At 45.4% G+C, this 19555-nt stretch overlaps 1 protein-coding gene across 3 annotated transcripts in view; it reads right to left on the bottom strand.

Annotated features, from left to right (window-relative positions):
* EPB41L3 (erythrocyte membrane protein band 4.1 like 3) overlaps positions 1–7979 on the bottom strand; it is a 101120-nt gene extending 93141 nt beyond the window's left edge. For all 3 annotated transcript variants that reach the window (XM_054192579.1, XM_054192572.1, XM_054192578.1), the window contains exon 1: positions 7850–7979. The gene's annotated coding sequence lies outside the window, so the exon portion shown is untranslated. The remainder of the gene's footprint in view (positions 1–7849) is intronic.
* Between the last annotated feature and the right edge of the window lie 11576 nt (positions 7980–19555).

Here is a 19555-nt window from a genome sequence, read left to right on the forward strand (position 1 = left end):
TTATGCCTGTTCCTATAGTGCAGCGGTGGGAAGTTGGTAAAAACTTAAAAAGAAGGAACTTCTTTTTATTCTTCAGCTCTGCATCTTTAATTCAATCACTGTCCCCTCGGGCTTTGCTGCTCTGCATTACCATGTTAGTAGAGAGGCTGCAAAGTACAATACTCATGGTTTATATATGATGTGAGCGTAAGAAAAATAGTTTGGGGTTTGGCACAATGAAGAACAAGTCAAGAAATCTGTGTCACACCACTGGCAAACGAGGATAAAACACTTTCAAACTTCAAATGTGAAATTCTGGATGGTTTCGTTCGGCTGTGCAAGCACTGTGGTCAGAGGGTACAGATTAGAAATAATAACCTTAACATCAACATTTTCAAGAGAAAAGCATTCTTTTCAAGTAACCTTAGCCATAATCAGTATTTCACCACCACAATAACTGCGTGGTATATTTAGTTGCTAACGCAAGTAGGCACACGATTTATGCAGACGGAAAGCCTAGTTGAATATATTTAAATATATTGATGAAGGAGGTGGGCGCTGTCTTTTCTCCTTGACTTGGGACAACTGCTGGGGGCGGAAGCATTGTCTGCTGGCTCTGCTTTGCCAACCCAACAAGTGGAAAGGGAATTCCCAAGATTGGAATAAACGAAGACAAATCAACGATTGTCTAGTTTTTGAGGTTGCCATTAAATAAGGGGGGCGTGAGAAGTGGTTGGGGGTGGTGGTGTGTTTTTTTTTTAATTTTCCCAAGATATCTACTATAGCACATTAATATATTATTTATTGTCACTATATATACATGCATAATCTACATACAGCTTTAATGGCATTGGGGGCAGAACGGAACGCATCATGTAAACCAGTGTCAGTACCAGATCCAAACTGGAGCAGACCCTGTCCACCACCTCTGTTTGCTGGAGAGCAGAATTACCCACACTCAGCTCGCTACCCCTGCAAGTAAGTGATCAAACCCTGACAGTGTGCTGGCACAGCGTTAAAGGACCCTCCTAATTGCCATGTCTCAAATTCCAGCTCTAAGCCTCCAACAAGAGAGCCTGCAAAACTCTTTAATAAATCATAGAAATCAGTGATGGAAATTAGGTCATCTTGCCCACGCCTCCTACCCGCACTGTGAGTTTGCTGCCCGTACGGGGCTGCTGAGTGCTCTGTCTCCGCAGCCCCTAAACCATTCCAGTGCTGAGGTTGCCCCCAGTTCCCCCAGCAGGCTGTTACAGAGCCCAGTGAGCCTCGTCGTCCGTCCCACCTACCAGCCTCCTCCTCCCCCCAACTCCGGTTTTGCCTCTGTCCCATTTTGTTCTGTTCCTATTTATATCTCCCTCCAACTCTGCCCCCAAAATCTGCTCTTGGTGCTGCCACAACCACCATCCGGCAAAAATTGTTGCTCAGGAAACGTTCTTCTGCCTCTCCTGTAATCCCACTGTAGTGTGCTGCTATTTTTAGGAGGAAAAGGAGGTGGTAAGGGAATGAAAGGCTGCCAGCTCCAGCTGTACAAGAATAATGCTCCAGTACGTGGAAACTACATTACAGTGTTTCCCTTTAAGCACATATAATTAACCAAAACTTTCAGTCTTCTGGAATGATCCAAAAGAGAGAGACAGAAGAAACGGGAAGGACAAATTCCAAGGTAAAAAATCCCACCATCTCACTCCACCTTCCGACCCGGCAGCTGGGCTTCTCCTCCCAGGGTGGTTCTCCAGATTTCACACCGGCGTTCACCTAGCGAGCCGCACGGCTAAACCAGCGACGTACTGCCATAATAAAGCGATCAATTCGGAAAGCTGCTTACAACAAGAGGCAGCTTTGCCTAGCGCCTGCCAGCCCCTCAAGCAGGAGCAAGACCTGCGTTTGGAGACAAGGTAACGTGTGGACCTCCGACAGGGCAGCTGCCCATCGCCATCCCCAAACCTCCCCGGCGCCAGACGCCCCATGCAAAGGGTTCTGTGCAACCAGTGCCTGCACCACTGTCGTGGTTTGGGCCGGAACGGCCACTGAAACAAACGAGAGATGCTCTTCCCAACCTCTCCTTTCAGGGAGAGAAGGATGGGAGAGGAGACTTAGGTTTAAAAGAAAGTAAGCTACTTTAATGAAACATTAACAATAAAATAATAAAAAGATAATAATATCAAAAAAGAAAAGACCATCTAGCTAAGCCAAAAGGACCCGGCTTTCCTGAGAGCACACTTTGATACCTCACCCACCACCTTTACCTTTATCAAATCCCATATTTACTGATACGTGAGGTCAAGGACACCCACTGGGAACAAACTAGAGGTACTAGGTTTCTTGCTGCAAATAATTCTCGTAGGCAAGCGGCAATGTTTCTCTCTGTATAGATGTCTACACCCATATGCCAACCCCAGCGTAGCAAGCCCAAGGTGCTGGGGAGCGGAGGGGCTGAGCGCTGCCTGCTCCAAGCCTTGCTCTGCAACAAGCGGTAATTTAATTGAAAGAAAACAGCGATGAATTCAGCGGGGCTGGTGAAGTAATCATCTCCAGGGTCCTTAGAGAGATTACAGCTTCCTGACCTAAGTAAGCTACGATTTAGTAGGGTCGGATTTTGGTACCTCCATCTAAACCAAATCGAGCCCGGCTTCACAGACAGACTTACTGATTTCCGTGGGAAGACTAGCAGATAAAGATACTCCCTGATGTGAGTCAGGGTGCAAGAACAGGTCTCTCAGTTAGCATAAACATATGTTTCCTAGGTCTGGAAGAGCTTTCCCCCCCCCCCTCTCTTCACAGCCTGTTTGCATTTGCTAGCTTATTAAACAAGACTTTATTTGCAGCCAGCATGTCCTAGGAAACCAGGGAGGTGTTACACATAATTGCCCTCAGACTCATAAGGAGTAAACAAGGTAACTTCCACCACCAGGGACTCCTTCTGCTCCTCCACCACCACCACTAATGTCATGCTCCTCAGCTGCTGGGAACGGTGTCACCTCCTGCCACCAGGGAAAGGTTGCTGGAGCATCCCAGCGTGTGGCTGCCTCCCCAGATTTATTCACCTCCTGCGGGAGGGAGGTGGAGAGGGCTGAGGCTGAGCAAGGGGTGAAGCTCTGAGGATGAAGAACGTGGAGGGATAATCTGAAATCGGGAGGAGGGGAAGGGGTGCAAAGGCTCAGCCACCTGCCTGGGTGATGGGAAGGATGGACGGTGCCAGAGGTTCCCTGCTGGGGAGCCCAAGGGAAGGGGCACCCAGACAACAGCCACAGCTAGGGAGAAGGGGATGTGCGGTGGGAGCAACAGGCAAGAGTTTGGCTCAGGGAGCAGGACACAACTAAAGAGAACAGCAAAACCACAGGCATAAGGGTGCAGCTCGCTCTGGTCTGACATGGGCTGGAGATGGGTGTCTGCCCTTCCTCTCTTCCGTGAACATCCCACCATCCATCAACAGGGCTCCAACCAAGAGCCCGCTGGGGTCAGCTCTTCCCACCTCAAATATATTACACCGCTTGCTACCTGCAGCCCACCTGGGATCAAAAACCAGTCCCTGTTTTAGGAAAAAGGCCACGGCAAAAGCCAAGCGACAGACACACGCTATACCTTGGGTAGTTCAGATTTTAACATAGCCCGGGAACAGAAACATCAACCATTCTCCATTCCAGACGGGAGCTTTCTTCTCCCACCTCGAACTCATTAGAGCAGTGCTATGACTTTTCCCTTCTGTCACGTTTGTCAGTAAACACACGTTTCATACAAATACATGCATGTGAGTGTGTATCCAAAATTGTATCCTGCTTTTTTCTCTTTACTCTCCCTCCTCCCTTCCCGAAATATTTCTTTATATTCACATATGCTTTCCATTTATTCTAGCCCTTTACCCCCCACGCACTCTCTGAGTCCCCGGTTTCCACATTCTTCTTTAACCCTCTAAACTATAAAGACTTTTCGCAGTGGGATCAAACATCTGGTAGGCTATCCTCATGCAGATTTCAGTACTCCTTTTGTTTCTCAGCTTGCTAACAGATCAGTTTTGATAGGTAGTGAAGCCACTGAAAGGGATCCTCTGTCTGTGGCACACAAAGTATTTCCAAGATCTATAAGGGAAAGGGTAAAAATTGAAGGGGTCTATGTAAAAAGGGTTTTTCCCTCCCCTCCTTTTTTTACTTCTGTGTACTTTTAAAACTTTTGTCTATATATTACCCTGTCATATACTGCATCCCATAGGATGCAAATAGATTCGTGATTTAGAAGATTATAGTTTCCTTTTTGCTTTTATCTGCTTTATTCAAGAACAACTATGCCTGCTGATACAGTCAAAGTGCAAGTAAAAAGTAAAGATTTCGTTTTCCTCTAGAGACAAAAAAGCAGACAATTACTCAAATTGCATTATATCAATTACCGAGGAACGGTGTCTGAGATACGGAGTTTGCTGTCTATACAGCACATTGTCTCAGATTAACTCAGTTGTCCCAAATACTGACCCATTTCTGCTTTTCCACAGATATTTAGTCCTCGGCAATCCTCCCGAGTTTCCTCTGCACCAATGCTTATGGTGACAACGATTGAGACTGGCAGGGGCGGGCGCAAAGGGCCCGTAGGATTTCTCCTACTGAAGCCAAGATAAGTGCTCACGCTCTTCTTTCCCTACTACCTGTGCTGTTCATTTTAAGAAATTTGACATCTTTCCAAAGAAAACAAGCATTTCTCTGTGGGTGTTTCTAGCCTCTCGCATTAGCGAGAGGAAGTGCTGTGTGTCCATACACACATTTAGACTTGGAGCATTTCCCCAACCATTAGAAATGGCTAATATTGGAAATTAAAAATTAAGAGAAATGTGATAAAACCTTAATCTAATCCATCATCTTTTCAGCAGTTCATCTCTTTTAAAGGCTTCCTTTACAGTACTGATTCAAACTACTTAGCGATGCTTATTTAAGTCTAGTTCTGGGTAACACTCTTTTACATACTCTGTAACTTTTGTACCAAATAGGAACAATCCATCAGGATCCTTCAGAATAAACACGTTTTCAGCTTAATTTTGAGCTTGGTTGACAGCAATCATATTTTTCAATTATACGCACGCATGTATTTTCACTTGATTAGAGAGAAATTAAGTCTGAACAAAACACTTTGAAAATTCAAACTCCGCAGTCACAACGTATTTCCAGTTAAGAATATGATAAATAAGATGCTAAACCACAGTATCCCAGGGCCGTGCTATACACACTGAAAAAGCACAATCCCGCAGACTCACAGCAGCCCTCCCTGCACGGACCAACCCTTTGTTTTCAAAGCCCAAAATACATTGAACGCGCACAGATTCTCACACAAGGACACATTTTGATGTGAAAAAGTCACACAGTTATTAATACTTTTATGCTGAGAATGCTGTCGCTTGAGAGATAAAGATGACGCTTCATCTCATGAGAAACAAGTATTCTTTTATAACCGCTTTTAAATGGTTTGATGTTTTCTCTGAGTCAACAAGCAGTCATTTACTGGTACATGAGATTTCCATGAAACAAGTCTGAATGTCACCCACCGTGAATAACACATTTAACACATTTCAAGAACTTTCTGTTAACTCAAGAGCATGCCTGAAATACAAAGAAGCGACATTTTACATATTTTTTAAAAAAGAACCATGCATAAGCCCCCAAGGAATTCACAATCATTGCACCAAACAACAAATCTTACAAACGTAGGTGTGAGCATGCTGCTGTGGGGTCCAACCTACCACCACTGCCCATATTACCTATAAAACCCCCCCAGCCTTCAAAGAAAAACCTTCATCAGAGGGTAAATATTCGGCAGGTTTTCGCTACAGACACGCGCAAAAAAAAAAAAAAAAAAAAGACCTCACCCTGTTTAATTCAAAAATTATGTAAGTTGTAGCTTCACCTTCACTTGCTCCTTCTCGGAAGGGAGAATAAAACCCCAACTAAAATTAGACCTCTCCAGTTTTGCTGCAGTTCCCCAGCAGACAGACACAGCCCTGCCCTGTGAGAAGCCGCCAAGGCGGAGGTGCAGGGTGGGGGGTGATGCCACACCCTGCGTCCCCCCCACTCCTCCTCTTCCTCCTCCTCCTCCCAAAGGCGCAACCTGCCCACCGCAGAAGGAGGCTCCCATCGGATGAGCTCCTGACGCGCGTCTGACCAGCTCCTCGGTCATACGGGACCACCCTTTTGGGGAGGAAAGGCCACCAAGCTGCATCATTAACGGAGGGATGCGACCGCATGCAATTAGTTTGGGGAGAGGTCCGGGCTGTGCCGGTTTGATTAAATAAACGCAATGTTATTTTTTAATGCTTCCCGATGTGTTTCACGTTCTCTGCTGCAGCGAGCAGGTCCGCAGCATTGCCGAGAGCCCGAGGAGCCTTCCTGCTCAAGCTATGCCGCAAGGAATAAACTTCCAGTGGCTCGTGCTCTAATGCGGTGCTCTCAGGCTCTCTTCTCCCCTTATTGCCATGCAGGTCTCATCCCTCAGTTAAGAGCTGAAACTTTCCAACCCAAGGAGACGAGCACAGCAGTATTCGCCTACGCTACATTATGCATGTACACATGCAGGTGCAGCGAGACCCGCCAATTTAACCACATCGGTGATGCAGCGGGGTGATCTTGACCATTTAACGCTCTACAAAAGGACTGTTCTCTATAGATTCAGAGGAAAAGCGCGCACTCCATCACCTCCGACTAAGACCTTACTGGTCAAAACCTTTACATGCTTTGCTTATTTTTTTTTTTTTTTTTTTTTTTTTTACGAGACTTAGTTATACTTGTTTTCTTCATAGGCGTCTCCCAGCTTTCCATGGACGCAGGCAAACAGGCTGACAATATTAAAATTTAAAAAAAAAAAAAAAAAAATAAAGATGTCATTCTGATTGCCACACTGCACAAGGACAGAGGCACGTGGGACACACCTAACCCGCAGCTTTTTCCGCGTCGAGCAAGGCCTCCGGCTCCCCATCCTTTTGACAGCAAAAGCCGGGAACTTCGCAGCCGCTTCCCCCCCCCCGCCCCCGCCTCCCTTCCGCTTCACAAGCGACGGGGGGGGGGGAACACGTTCCGAGTGGGGGGGAAAAGACTTTTCCCATCCCTGCCTGCCTCCTAAAAGCCAAGCGCACGCCGGCAAACGGCGGTGGGTGAGGGGGGGGGGGGGCTGATCGTCGCCTTCCTCCTCCGGCAGAGAAATAAATTAAATAAATAATAATTAAAAAAAAAAAAAAAAAACCAACAAAACCAACACATCAAGAAACTGCAAAGCCAGAATTACTTGGCTGATGTACGGAGTACATCGCAGCCCCGGACCGCTGCTACCGCAGCGGTCCGGGGCTGCGATGTGCTCCGTACATAACCACACCCGCCGCATTGCAGCAGCGGGCACCCCGGGGGGGGGGGTGTGCTCCCTACCAACTCATACACCCCCAACCCCACCCCCGTCCCTTTGCCGCCCATCGAAGTTTCCAAGAGAAATGCGTACAGCCCTAAAAAAAAAAAATAAAAAAAATTTCAAATTGCAACGTTCCCCCCCACCCACCCCCCCCGGCTTTCCAGCTGCGGCGGGAGCAGCCCTGTGACCCACCGTCCTCGCTCTAGGAGGGGGGGGGGGACACCGCTTACCGCCTCCCCCTTCCACCCCCCCCCACCCCGGCATCCCGGCCTCACGCACACGCCGCTCCCCCCCCCCCCCGCATCCGCTAACTTAAAAATGGCTCCTAGGAATGAGGTTTATATATATAAAAACACGTATATATTAAAAAAAAAAAAAAAAAAGCAGGGGTGGGGGGGGGGGGAATGTAATCTACCCGCGTCCCCCCCCGCTACCCAAAACGGCATATCCTCGGCTTCCCCTTGCGGGGAGGACACTGCAGGCAGCGGGAAGGTACCTTGGAGGCGACGGGGGCGGCCGGCGGCGGTACCGGGAGCGGGCGGGGGGGGGAGCGGGGTGCGCCCGGCGGCGTCGGCCCGGCCTCAGCAGCGGCAGCGCAGCCCGGCTCTGCCCGGAGCGTCCGCCGCTTTCCCAGCAAATCAGGGCTGCGGAGGCTCCTCCGGAGAGAGGGAGGGAAAAAGGAAAGGGAGGAAAAAAAAAAAAAAAAAAAAAAAAAAAAAAGAGGAGAGAGAGGGAAAAAAAAAAAAGCAGGGGAAATAAAAAAATAAAAAAAAAAAAAAAAAAAAGAGCCCACTTCGCGGAGAACGGCAAAAGCTGGATGCCGGGAGGTTTCTGGAGCCAATCCCCCCCGCCGAGGGCTTGCTGCCCGGGCACACAGCAAAGAGCCCACCCCCCACCCCCACCCCCGGCACCGGGATCCCCACCTGCGTCCGGAGGGATCCGGCCGGTTTTTGGCTCGGCTAAATGAATTCTTCTGTTCAGGCAGATGAATTTAGCCGCTGCGGTTTGCAGGCAGACCCTAGCGATGGAGAGGCGCGGCTGTGAACTTAAAAGCAGCAAGCTGGGGTGCTGGCAAGCTCCGGCTTTGATTTCCCCGTGGGGATTTTTGCTGGGAGGGCAGGGTGTACCCACTTTTTCACTTTTAACTTCCAGTGACAAACCACATGCTCTTACAATCTGGACTCTATTTCACTCAAACAGCATCACCGAAAGAGAAATAAACAGGGTCTCTGCCACTCACTGACTCCCAATCCAAAAAAGGTAACGTAAAACTGAAATGACTTTGGAGCTCTTACTACAACATAGACCGCAACACACCACATGTCAGAAAGCATCAAAAATTCCCAGCGCATACAGAAGCCTTTTGGGAGGGGGATAATCCTACTTGCACCACTTCATTTTGGTAAATACGTAGCTCCTCTTAGAGCACGTAACTGAGTTCGCCACTAACTACAGGCAATACGAGCAGCTACTGGATCCGAGACTCTGCCGCACCACGGCGCTCAGAGGCACTGCTCCTTCCCTTCTCATGAGGACCAGAGGTGGCTGAACTTGCTCTTTTCCAGGGGAGGAATTGTCCACGGGAAGGGTAGCGACGGCTGGCTATGGGAGAGCCATAGACTGACACGCTGTCACGCTGCACCTTCAATCCTGCTGCAACGCAGTGGATAAATTAGGCTTATTCTCTCATTAGATAGTGTATTTTGAGAGCTCTCAAAAATTATAAGATCCAAATTATATTCAGGCCTCTGATATGAATCGGGGGAGGAAATCTCCTTTGATTAGCAGCATCTCTGTGGGATTTAAGAAGGGAAAGAGGGTTTGACAGTAGGCAGCAGACGTACCGTTTCTCAGATCTACAAAACTGCGCTGCTCTGTGTTTAATGTAGAATCGTAGCAAGAAGCACACACGCACACAGACACCCTTCACCTGCTATGCAGGAGTGCCATTTAGCAGATCTGGCACGCTGCAACATGCATAAGAAGGAGAGAGACTTCAAAAGGAAAATGCATGCCATCAACTAAGAGAGGGCATACTTCTAGTCATGCAGCTGAAATAAAGAGACTTGCGCGCTGTTCTCCACCAGGAGCTCTGGAAATCATCATGAATCACAAGGGAATGAACTTGACATCTGAGACATACACTAGAGTTAACAAGGTTTGATTTTTTTTTTTTTTTAAAAAAAAAAAGTAAGAAAAGGATTGAGATGGTTTGAATCAAATCGAGTCTCAAAAGCAAGCTAGGAGACTTAAGAAATATTATTTGAAAAACAATGCAAGATTTACCAGCTCAACCTTTTGCAGCTCTTGTACTGCCTGTTACAGAGGAAGGTGTTGATGCTGCTTTTAAACGGAGATACGTGGCTGGAGCATCAGCGCTTCACAGCAACACATGTTGTCCCTGAGCAGTACTGCAGGGGGATTTGCCCCCCAGGTACCATATACTCTCTGATCCCTTTTGTGGATATACCGCATATATAATAGCATCTTTCATCCAAGGATCTAGAGGGCTTTCAGCACATGGATTTAACCTCAAAACATCAAGTGGTATTAACAGGCTGTTCCTGCAAGCAGGAAATCTTTGCAACAGGTATGAGGCAGCTGGTACCTGTGGGTTACCAGTGTGGGCCTAAATTTCAGAGTTCTCAACACTCACAGTATTTTTAAATGATTTATTTTTTTCATTTTCAGATGTTACTTTCTAATTACAAAGTGGGTCAGTTGGCCGGCTTGCCTTGCCTTCTGTAAGAGGGGAGCTCCATGGAAGTTCAGGTTCCATGAATCAGCAGTTTTTAGTTGTTACTTAAAAGCCCCCTGTTCTTCCAGTAATTTACAGCAAGCCTGAATCCATACTCTTCTCGCACAGGTGGGAAACATGAATGATCCCCCCCGCACTTCACTGGGGTTATCCCTGTGCTCACTTACATGACAGAAAGCTCGGATGACAAGTCCAGGCAGCACTAGAAGAGACTGATCTGCCTTGCCATGGGACAGCAGTTTTATTTTTGCTATTTTCTGGCCTTTCTGGAGGTGGTGCTTCAGACCTGGATGTTTAATGTTTTTCGAGTTTCTGTTTGTCTCAACTCCCAAGGCACCAGGCTTGGTGCAGCCCAAGACAGTCCTTTCTCCCCTCCACAAAGCGCCTCGCAAGCAGACACGCGGCTATTGCTGCCTGTTGCAGGGAAGTTTTTAACCCCAACATTCTGCTCATTTAAAAATAGCATCAGCTTGGGCGGGATGGCACACGCTTGTGGCTGCCCAGAACACACAGCCTTTGAACCCTTCACATCCTGCTGCCCCAGACACAATGTCCCTGCGTGCCACTACCCACCTGCCATCTCCTCCCAGTTTTGGTGCCTGCAGAAAACCTCTGCCAGCCTGCTCCTGCCATGTTATCCCCTTTCCCCTTCCCATATCCAGCGTGCCCCATTCTCCACCCCCACCCAGCCCCTTCTCTCTCCACCCCATTACCACCCGCCAAGCCAGGGGCTTCCCAACCCTCTATTCCTCATTTGTCCTTAACAAGAGGTATCTCTTCATCTTCCTCCCCTCTAAAGCAGTTTCCTTCTTCTTGTGCCACATACCTTCCCTACACTTTCTCCAGGCCAGGATCCTTCATTTCCTACCCATGCAAGGAGCTAGATGTCCATCCAAATTGCTTCTGTGCTGGTCTGGAAGCCAGGCTGCTCCCAGCACCCCATCCTCTGGGGAGGAAGGCTCATAGCTCTTGAGACATCAGCACCCAACCGTATCAGCAATAGTCAGAGTCACCCAGGAAACTGATCCTAAACTGGGGATCTCTGCCCTCCTTTCTATCCATACATCCATCACTTTTAGTTTTCCCATTTCTCCCCTTCGGTGAACACACACAACTTGTTTGGGAAAGCCCTGCAAAAGGAAGGAAAGGAGTTGTTCCTGGCATGAAAAGCCAGGGAAGAATAAAGGCAAAGACAGCCTCTGACATGACGCAGGTAAATTAGAGGTAGGAGCACCCCCTTTCCCCATGGGGTACCAGTCAGAGGAGGGCAGCCATAAGGAAAATGGGCCCGCAAAGAATATTTGGCCATGACAAGGCCTTTTTTTTTTTTTTTTTTTTTTTTTTTTTTTTTTGTTAAGAGGAGAGGGGAACGGGGAGACACGAGGTCTCTGCCAGGAAAGGATGAATAGGCAACCCTGGAAGAGCAGGGACAAGGATTATTGCCCAGCCCTGGCAACGGCTGCCCAAAACATTCTTGTGATTCCCTAATTGATTGGACATGGCATTCAAAATAGCACATTACAGAAAAGCAAGACACAAAAATGCTATCAAACTCAGCAAAAGGCTGTCTCAAGCCCAGCCAACGATGAATTAGCTGGGTACAGCACTTCAAAAAAAATGGCAAGTACTGTAAAAGTACCAGCATTATTACAGCATTATTAAGAAGATATTTCTTAGCAGACAGGAGCTTGGCACTATCTGTCTAGACGGGTAGATGGGTTTGGAGTCAAACAGATTTTTATTTTTTTTTTTTTTTTTTTTTTTATTATTACCGTATCCACTTCCATTTATTAAAAGCAAACTGTTCTGTCCATGACTCATGCAGCTTAGCTGTCTGCATGGCAATGAAACAAAATTCTCATAATTAAGAGCGATCACTGTGAGACAGCAGATGAAGGTAAGATTTAGAAATCAGACCAAATCTTCTATTTCTGTCCTCCCTCACTGCAAACATAATGCCCACAGACCTCAAATTAGCCAATGTTACCATTGCCTTCAAATACAAGGGAAGTAAGCCTTCAGGTGAGCTACCCCCTTAGCGCAACTCCAGTGACACAGCACTTCAGATTTATTCTTGACACGGGTTTATTGACCTCAGTGCAGGGATTTATTTGGCCTGTCGTTTGAAGTAAGTCTTGCTCTGCCTGTCAGTGCCAAATCCACCTCATTTTAAGACTACTGAAGGAACAATCAGTAAAATTTGGCCACAGTGCTTCTGCAACTGAAATCCTGCCTATAGAAGATTTACCGCAATTAATTCAGCACTGCCCTTTGCCACTTTCATATCTGTAGCTACTTTCTGACTGAGAGCATTAACTGGATTATCAAGCGATTACCTCCTGCTGCAGTTCTCCAACCCCCATCGTGAACCAAAACTAACCAAACTTTTACGGATCTGAGATGCTTTCAGACATACCTGAGGCTGTGCCCAAAGCAGACCAGAATTAGTTTTAAGACAGTGTAATAAACTGAAGCTTTTTGTCTTAGGTTTTCACCTTAAATTTGTTTTGTCTATGCATTATCAGTAATGTGGTTTAATATGGTTTTAATAGTAAATCGGTGCATCTGATTTCATATGCACTGACTACAGCAAACAGAAAATACAGAAAATATGCAATATGCAGTTAACACAAACTTATTTTAATTTAAGAAGGGTTCTGAAACAGCCTAACAATGAAGACAACAAGGACAACTCTCATTTTCTATTGGCAACTCTAGGACTGAGGGCTTCCTAGACGACGACCACCTCTACCAAGGTCAACACAGGCCATCCTCCTTTACTGGGGTGCTTTCTGTTGAGTCCATCTATTTCAGTCCATGAAACTCTGCCTTTTTGTTCTCATTCCCAAAGTGCAAGCTGTTTTCCCCTCTTGTGGGGCGTTAAACAGGAAAGCAGATACCTTCCTTCCCCCTTTTCCACACCAGTAAACTCAGTCTTGCATTTTAGTTACAAAACTATCTTTACGCCTTCTATGTCTTCTTTTCATGAAGCATCTAACTCAGAGGAAGATTTAAGCAGGAATTTATCTTAAGCATAAGCTAAAGCCTCACTGCCTCAAAGGAGAATCAATCAATGCTGGTATTTATTAAGTACCATCAGAAACAGAAAAGCCATCCTGAATCATAACCGCCTTCTAGAAATCTCTTTTTAAGATACCTGTTCCTCATGACACCCATAATAAAACAACTCTCAGTGGCCAGGATTAATAGGCACAGCCCACGACTGCTTTTATATCATTTGTCTTTGTAAGCTGCAAGATTTACCAGGGAGGGAAGCCACTTTAAGGAGTGTTTGCATAGCACCCAACACAGTTCACCTCTCATCTTAATGAGGGTTAAAAGCAATTAAGGGCAGTCTTAGTAGGTTCTTTTTTAACGTACAATGAATATCTATGCTTATCATAATACTAAAGTGTTATTAAGAAAAGGTTAGTAACAAGTCCTGCTCAAGAATGAACACATTTATCCTACGTCTTACAAGTATTGTCTTACAATTTACACGTACTAAGACATCACAGGTTTTCTTTCATGGTTAAAAAGATTACCTTAGTTCCATGGATTCCTTACAATGAAAATATTTCTCACCCAGCATGTCTGCAGGAGAATTTTAGGCGCCTTGGCTATCTTTCCTGTCAAACGATCCCTCTCCATTTTTATCCTCTCAGAGTGCCAGAAGAGTAGAAAACCCAGCTCCGATATTTGACAAGTAAACTTTACCCACAGAAAAGGAAAGGGCTGGTGTTTTAATCTACCAAATATGATTATTGAAGGAAACAAGAAAGCAAACCCTCAAAATATACAATGCAATTTCTCCACCTCTAGTTAGAAAAGTGCATGTTTATTCCCAGTACGCTGCCTCCTCTTGCTCCTAACTTCTTTCCTTGCACAGTATTTTAACAGCCAGCAGAAGTGGCTGCTCTTCACAAACCAAGGGCATGGGTCTGTGTCCAGGTTGTGCCTGGTTGCTCCAAGCCCACCTGGCCAAACGTAGTCCTTGCTCCACACAGCCTGTCCCCATCCCACCATCTCCCACACTTTCCCAGCCAGCTGAAGGTCTGTGTTACCACCAGGAGCAAAGTCTCCATATTTCCCCACCGTTTCCTGGCTGTTCCTTCACACCTCCATTTGCCCTTTTCACTACAAGCCACTAAAAGCATTTATCAAGGCCATGGGAAGTAGTAGGCAAACCCATCCTAGTTAAAACTAAAAAGGGAAGATATAATAAACTTGATCAATTCCTCACCACAATTCCTTAAGTTGTGCCAGGGGAGGTTTAGGATGGATATTATGAAACATTTCTTCACCAAAAGGGTTATTAAGCATTAAAACAGGCCGTCCAGGGAAGTGGTGGAATCACCATCCCTGGAGGTATTTAAAAGTTGGGTAGACATGATGCTTAGGGACATGGTTTAGTGGTGGCTTTGGCAGCAGTAGGTTGATGGTTGGACTCGATGATCTTAAAGGTCCCTTCAACTTAGACGATTCTATGATTCCCCATGAGATCTCATCAATATGTGACTGAAAAGGAGGGGGTGCGTGGGTGTGACACAAGAAGTGGGGATGACGGACGAGTCACACTACCGCCTCTTTTGGCAGACATGCCAGCCTGTGCTGGCGTCAGACTGTGGTGTTGGCCACCAGCCTTTATTTATGTCAGCGACTGCTCAAAATTATACCCTGAACCTTCAGCCCCTGCCTGACAGGGCTCCCAAGGACCAGTCCATCTCTGACCAACCGACCGCCTCTGAGGACAACCAGGAGATCCTCCACCCTATGTTTATAGCTGCTCAGGTGCTTTCAAAACACATTACCTTTTAAAAACATGCTCTAATTCAGTTTACAGTTTAAGTCTCACATTGAGTTGATGGGATAGTGCCAGTAAAGCTGAGTTGAAGGTAGTGAAAAGAGGAGAAGCTCATCCCTTCCCTGTGCTTCGACAGTTTACTCCCCCTGCAACTGATTCTCGCTATCAGTACTTACGGAGGGAAAAAATCAGGGGATACCGATCCAGGCTCTTCATGTCTTTCCCTTGGCAAGGTATCACAGAATCACAGAATGGGTGGGGTTGAAAGGGACCGCTGGAGATCATCTAGTCCAACTGCCTGCCAAAGCAGGTTCACCTAAAGCAGACTGGACAGGAACGCGTACAGGTGGGTTTTGAATATCTCCAGAGAAGGAAACTCTACCACCTCTCTGGGCAGCCTGTTCCAGTGCTCTGCCACCCTCAAAGTACAGAAGTTTTTCCTCATGTTCAGATGGAATTTCCTGTGTTCCAGTCTGTGCCCATTGCCCCTTGTCCTCTCCACTGGGCACCACTGAAAAGAGCCTGGCCCCATCCTCATGACACCTGCCCTTTAGATATTTATAAGCATTGATGAGATCCCCTCTCAGGCTTCTCTTCTCCAAGCTAAACAGACCCAGGTCTCTCAGCCTTTCCTCATAAGAGAGGTGCTCCGGCCCCTTGATCATCTTTGCCACTCTCCACTGGACTCTCTCCTGTCCGTCTTGAACTGGAGAGCCCAGAACAGGACACAGTGCTCCAGATGTGGCCTCACCAGGGAAGAGTAGAGGGGGAGGATGACCTCCCTTGACCTAATATACTAGCATACGTTAAAGGTAGGTGCCCTATGTGCTCCCACCCAGCATATGGTATCCTGGGATAGAAAAGTAGCAGAAAGTCACACTCCACTGGTTTCTTTCTACCTGAAATACAGCTAATTGCTAACTGGACACAGACCTGCAAAAACAACCAAGGGAGGGGGGATCTGCTTTTGTATCTGTGAAAACTAATCCTCTTAAGAGCTTGAAAATGCTACTGTTACATTAAAAGAGAGGGAAAAGAAAAAAAAAACAAAAAACAAACACCACCAAGTCATCATCTTCAACTCACAGCTTTAAACTAAACAAATTTCACTCACCCACATGACAAGTGATATACATTTGTCCCCTGGGCCCCGAAAAATATCCAAGGCAGGCATCTCAGCCTCTCACCCTTTTGAAAAGCTTTTTACGCTTTGCAAATAAGGAGCCCCGCGAACAGCCTCTCACAGTGCAAATGTTTAATTTACCACACATCTCCTGAACCAATAATTTTAGGAGGGGGTTTGCTCAGTCGCCGCCGGGTTGCTCCCAGTCAGCCTGTGCGCAAACATCTGTCCGGCTTCTCCCGAAGAGACGCGCGCACAGCCCGAAGTTGCCAAGCAACATCCTCGATGCCTTAAGCATCGGGCCAACTCGCCTGCTTTAAAAAAAAAAAAAAAAAAAAAAAAAAAAAAGAAAAAAAAGAGAGAGAGTTACTTGGAAATAAGGCCGATAGCAAAAGCACAAGCTTACGTAAGGGCCCTGCATTTAGAAGAGGTGCTCTGCCTCTTTCCCAGAAGATTTCTGGGTGCACAATTTGTTCTTGGTAGTAAAATAAATGTAGTAATTCCTGACATCACCGAAAGAAAGAAAAAAAGAAACGGGAAAAAAAAGAAAAAAAGAAACGGGAAAAAAAAGAAAAAAAGAAACGGGAAAAAAAAGAAAAAAAGAAGCAATTTGTGTGCTGGAGTTCCTAAGGTTGCAATTGAAACCTAAACAAAGATTTTGCTGAAAAAACAAAGTATCAATTTTCTGTGTGAAAACAGACAAAGTTTACTGCCTCCCCATCCCTTAACCCAAACGAAGGAACAGGCAAATGTTGATTTGGCATATCAGAGGGCCAACACAGTGCCACTGGTCACAGCTAAAGCTAAGCACGTCTCAGTGGTTTCAGACAAAATATAAAAATACTGTATTTACAAAAAGCCTGTGAAGAGATCCAGGCTGTGTTCTCCCCCACATTTGAACTCGTTTCCCCTCAAGCGTCAAATTATTTCCAAGGTCCTCTTTAACGTACCAATCAGATCAGTCAAACACCCACTTAGCAAGGTTTCAATGCTAGGTCCTCTCCCAAAACAAAGTAACAGACAGAAAAAATGGGACTGGAATCTCTATTGCAAGATTAAAAAAAAAAAAAAAAATCACGTTAATAGTGTCAGGACTTACAAACAGCGCTGCTCCTCAGTTTCTCTGATGAGATCATCATGATTGATCACATCAGTCTGCAATTTGGTACCTTGACCCATGAAGCTGCTTAGGAAAAATTTGCAATTGCCATTGCACCTATTAACATGTTATCATCAAATATCGGTGTTCTTAACAAAAGTAACCAGAGCTCATGGTATTTGGAATTCCCCTGAGGCGTCGGGTAAGTGCAATAAGGCTGTAAAGGGAGTATTTTCACTTTAAAAAACATTGTTTTCTCCTGACAAGACACATAACTGCAGAAATGATGAAAGCCACAAACATTTTGTCAACAGAAAAACACGGTGGCATTGATACTAAGCATTGCATTTACACAATATGCAGCACAGTTGTTTCCTCTGCAATTTTAAGATAATTCTATTATTAATTAGTTTGGAATAGATTGTACCAATATCCTCCAATTCTGACTTTGGTACTGAAACCATTTTGGGATGTTCAGGCCATTTTACTGCTTTTTGTACAGCAGCTAATCCATAGTCTAAGAGTTAAATTTTAAGTGGAAGAAAGAAATTAAAAAGAAATGTCAGCAAGCCAAATAAATGAACTCATAAAACAGCCTTCAGAGGGTTTAGATGACTTCAATGAGTTGCCCTCCTACATTCCTTTCACATTTTGGGCAGAAAAGTTGGAAAGAGGAAAATTAACCATGGGAAGTATCCTGTTCCTAAGGTTTTATTACTGCTCCTTGTCCTTTACATTCCACCCTTACCACCACCAAGCCCAGCGCTCCGACCGTCCCTCTAGGTCTTTCTGTCAGGCAAGAGAGAGCATATGCAGTAGCTGTATGCATGCTGACAGGCAGCAACTGCACATGCTGATCCTCTATCAAAACATACGTTTCCATTAGTCAAACAGGCTACCTGCCTGGCTATGGCCATTTAATGGCTGAGCTCACGCCAAAGCAAAACGTTTCCCTGAGAGAGGCAAGGTTTGCCTCTGAACTCTTCTAGACCCCCATGGCTACACCACCACCATCCCTCTTTAGTCTTCTTACTGCTGCACAGGGTGGATTTGAATGCCTAACATCGAAGATGCTATAAGCAATATCTCATGGTATGTAGAGCCTCCATGTCTTTCCCCGTGCCACACGACCTCTGCTTTGCGTTCACCATACAAAATCCTGTTTTATTTTCTGCTTTTGGGGGGGATTCTGGCACCCTTTAGAAAGATCCTGAAAGTGATTATACAGATGAACGAGGAAATGCAAACTCTTGTTTCTCATGTTCCGCCCCACCGAAAAGGCTGGAGAAATCAGCCTCAAATTTCCACCATGATTGTGGTAATATATTTTTGGGGGTGCAAGAGTGCCAAAACCCTTCAGACAGCAAGACCATTTTTGTGCAGTACTCTGAAATGAGCTTCAAAGAAAAAGCCTTTTCATGCCATCAGGAAATTCCTTGCTGGCAGATTTTTGTTGTGTTTTGTTTTTTTTTTTTCCCCCTGTATTTGAGGAACAATTAATAACAACAACAACTTATAATGAACATATCTTAGAATAACATGATAAAAAGTCTACTGTTTGGGAGAAATACATTTTCTCTGCTCCACAATTTCCATGGCATCTAATACTCTGACGTATGTCCACTACTACATTTAAAGTAAGGACTTCCAACCTTAAACTCCCCAATGACTAACTTACAAAGAAAAGCACAGCAAAATTTTGTTTTTCTATAATTGACTGGGATCTTGAAATGCAAGCGAATTGTGAGGTCTCTTGCAAAGGCTGCATCATCAGTGTGGATATTTTATTCACTTACCTCTTCAAAGCCTCTCTAAAGCTAAAATTAGGTTCCATATTGTCATTTATCAGTTGTATGTAGACTAATCAAATAAAATTTTCACTTCGCAACTTCCCAGATATCACAGTATGTGGCGTGTCTAAAGTTTGTATAGAATTCATCAGTCCATAAACTTAGCAGAGCAGAGCAACGTTCACCAGGCAATTCCGACATCTGGAAAACTTGCCATAGACCAGCAGTTATCATGCATTATATACAGGCAAACTGAGCTATTATGGTAAGATTACGTAGCACGTTACATCGTATTTTCTTATCTCTTTGATCCTCAATATGCTCAGCTTCTGTACTGGGAGAACAGCAACTGCTCTTAACCACTTCTTGTTACCTTTTTTAATGTCTGAAGCCAGAAGTAACTCTCTCTCTAAAAGAAATATGTATTTATATTCCTTTGCTTGGTTAAATGAAAGCTTCGAAATACATTGACCTGCACTCCATTAGCTGAAAGAAGGAAACAACTACCAAAGATCCTCCCTTCAGAATTTGTCTTGGAGGCCCACACTCCAGATCATGAGAACTTTAGTTGTATAAACTATCTGAAAACAAAATTAAGATTTACAGGAATAAAAGAAAAAGAGTAGTT

This window comes from Rissa tridactyla, chromosome 2 (assembly GCF_028500815.1).
Source record: "Rissa tridactyla isolate bRisTri1 chromosome 2, bRisTri1.patW.cur.20221130, whole genome shotgun sequence".
NCBI lineage: Eukaryota > Metazoa > Chordata > Aves > Charadriiformes > Laridae > Rissa > Rissa tridactyla.